This window comes from Montipora foliosa, chromosome 3, assembly GCF_036669935.1.
Source record: "Montipora foliosa isolate CH-2021 chromosome 3, ASM3666993v2, whole genome shotgun sequence".
In the NCBI taxonomy this organism is placed as follows: domain Eukaryota; kingdom Metazoa; phylum Cnidaria; class Anthozoa; order Scleractinia; family Acroporidae; genus Montipora; species Montipora foliosa.
Window position 1 is genome coordinate 57,173,569 of NC_090871.1, and position 3,511 is coordinate 57,177,079.

The following is a 3,511-nucleotide window of genomic DNA, read 5'->3' on the forward strand; positions in this document are numbered from 1 at the left end:
AAGTAATGGTGCAATACCTTTGTGTGCAGCCGTTGTTGTCAGTTCGTTGTGCTACAGATTGATCAAGTGATTTTGGTTCTATAGTCATCAGTGAATCAACAAGGACTGCTTGAGAATGTGTACTACGTTGCGACTATAGTGGTAAGAAAACAGATAAAATGTAGTTTTGTTGGTGAGCAGATCCAAATTTCTATTCGGTCATATAGTCAGTGGCACTTCGAATCACGCAACTTATGATGTTTACCGGTATTCGCCAAAAGTTGTTAAAACGTTAATGTACTTAAAATTTTATGAATATTCCACTCTTTATTGAGCACAAAATATATTGCCTTTTTGTGTTATTTAAGCGGTTGATTCGAAGCGAGTATTGAATACATAAAAGGTCATTATGTCATCCATGGAATGTGTCGACGTTTCAACTTTCATTGGTAGGGAAATAACCACCGTACTTAAGATAGCCGTGGATTACGTAATTCTTAAATTAAGTGTCGAATGTGACTACTTTGCTAGGCCCATACTCGTGTAAAAAAACAATTAAATTTAATCGCGACTTTTAGGAAAGAAAGGTGTAAGTTGTTAAAAGTGTTATTATCGAATCGCTCATACCCATAGATATCCTGATGACAGTTCCAGATTAATTAAGACCATTACGTTATCGGACATTCCTCGGAGATTTCACCTCGGCTATAAGTGATAGTGCAATAAGTTCGTGTGCAGTCGTTGTTGTCAGTTGTTGTGCTACAGATTGATCAGGTGATTTTGTGTCTATAGTCAAAGTGAATCAACAAAGACTGCTTGGAATGTGTACTACGTTGCGACTATAGTGGTAAGAAAACAGATAAATTTTCAAAGCGCGGCTTTAAGATCTGAAAGATCCTCTTGTTTTTTTTTCTTTGTGTAGGTGAGCAGACCCAAACCTCCACTCGGCCATATAGTCAGTGGGACTTCGAATCACGCAACTTATGATGTTTATTCGCCAAAAGCTGTTAAAACGTTAATGTACTTAAAATTTTATAAATATTCCGCTTTTTATTTAATACAAAAAAATATTGCCTTTCTGTGTTATGGAAGCTCTTGATTAGAAGCGAGTATTGAATACATAAAAAGCCATTACGTCATTCGTGGAATGTGTCGACGTTGCAACATTCATTGGTAGGGAAATAACCACCGTACTAAAGATAGCCGTAGATAACGTAATTCTTGAATTATATGTGACTCGTGTGACTACTTTTCTACCCCTTTACTTATGTAAAAAACCAATTAAATTTAATCGTGATTTTTAAGAAAGAAAGCTGTAAGATGTTAATAGTGTTATTGTTGTATCGTTCATACCCATACATATCCGAAGAAAGGTCCAGATTAATTAAGACCATTACGTGATCCGAGATTTCACAACGGCTGCGACTGAAGAGGAAGAAGAAGAAGAAGAAGAGGAAGAAGAAGAAGAAGAAGAAGAAGAAGAAGAAGAAGAAGAAGAAGAAGAAGAAGAAGAAGAAGAAGAAGAAAAAGAAGAAGAAGAAGAAAAAGAAGAATCGGCAGTGCTAATCACCCTTTATTTGCAGTGTTGAGGACTGAATTGCAAAAGGGCGCAGCTCTCATCAGGCTGAAAGCATACAATGGCGCCTCCGGCTGCCGCTATAGAGCCCATGTTTGATGTTGGAGCACAGCACCACAGCTAAATCTTAATTAGCTGTGAGTCGATTTTGATGAGTACCGGAGTACCCGGGGAAAAAGCCTCGAGTCAGGTTGAGATCGACTGAAACTCAGCCCACATGCTGGCCGAGGCCAGAATTGAACCCCGGCTCGCAGTGGTGGGAGGCCCGATAGATAACCACTAAGCCACCCTGACTCCCTGATGGTGCAATCGGAGTTTTCACAACGGCTATAAGTGATGATGCAATAAGATCGTGTGCAGTCGTTGTCAGTTGTTGCTACAGATTGATCAGGTGATTTTATGTCTATAGTCATCAGTGAATCAACAAGGACTGTTTTGGAATGTGCACTACGTTGCGACTATAGTGGTAAGAAAACAGATAAATATTTTCAAAGCGCGGTTATAAGATCTAAAAGATCTTCTTGTTCTAAATTACCTTGCCGCCCAATGCATATTAGCGTTTGCAGTTTGGGGCAGGCCAACACCCTTATCACCGGCAGTAACTTTTCTTAGTTGTCTAAAAATACATTTTAAAAGAGAAACAAGGCAATTTCTGGCACTGGCTGCAAAAAACACCTTAGTCTCCTTCAGTTTGAAGGGATGTGGTTTGATAACAAATTAAAAAGAAAGACGAAGAACAAGTCAATAAAAACTCGTTAACGTTTAAAGCTTTGATTACGACTGACGCCTCCTGTTGCCTCCTCTGCAGCGTTTTCGGTCAACTGAAAATCTGCGTTTTTCGGATGGGGCCATAGGGATGCCCAGATGCTTTATACTGAAAAGTTGTACTTCTTGTATGACTATTCATGAGCATGAGCTTGTAACCTCTTGTAACTGTGTGTAACGGCCTGTGACCCCATGTAACTGTGTGTAACTGCTCGTAACCCCTTGTAACCGTGTGTATCGGCTTGTTACCGCTTGTAACTGTGTGTAACGGCTTTTAACACCTCGTAACTGTGTGTAACAGCTAAATGTGTGGACCGACTTGTAACCCCTTGTAACTGTGGGTAACGGCTTGTAACCCCTTGTAAATGTGTATCACGACATGTCACCCATTGTAAAATGTGGGTAACTGAAACTTTGTGACCGTGTGGTTCAAACTTCAAATGGAGGCATGCACAGAACTGTATTGCAGCGGTCTTTTTCCTTCTTTGTTGTCAAGTCTTACTTGTGTAACGTGTAACGGCAAGTTACCGGTTATAATTAAGATATTCGTATGCAACACTCTTAGCAAACTCAACCCACTTCTCTTTACGCCTTTTCTCCTTGGATGGTTATGATCGAAGAAAGGTAGATAGATAGATAGATTTATTAAATAAAACCATTGCAGCCAAGGGCTGAATTACGGCTATTTACAAGTGAACAAAGATTCTAAAATATATTTAAAAACTAAATCTAAAAATATATTAAAAGCAAAGTTGCACACCGAGAACTAAAAGCTAAGAAAAGGAAGAATTTGCCATTAAAAAGCTCCGCTGAAAGTGATTTGTCTTACAAAGAGGGACATTGAAAGTCGTCTTTTTCCTGAGAGTTACTTGGCATTCATTCTTTGGCGGCAGTAAGTGATGGAGCCTGTGGTTGGGGTCTTGAAGGATCTTATCGAAGAGGCGCGTGGTGAGTTCCTCTCTTCGAGCGCTTAATATCGGCAGCCCCAGGGCGCCGCACGCTTCGAATATCTCAAGGTGGGATAGATGATACGAAAGGCTCATTTTTGAAGCCTTTCCAGTTCATCTGATAGGTATATGGGAAGGCTATTATGAAAGGTCTCGCAGGCGTATTCGGCGAAAAGGCCGAATGCATGTAGTGTAGAAACATACAAGTTCATGCGAGTCGAGGCCCGCTTGTTTTAACTGCCTC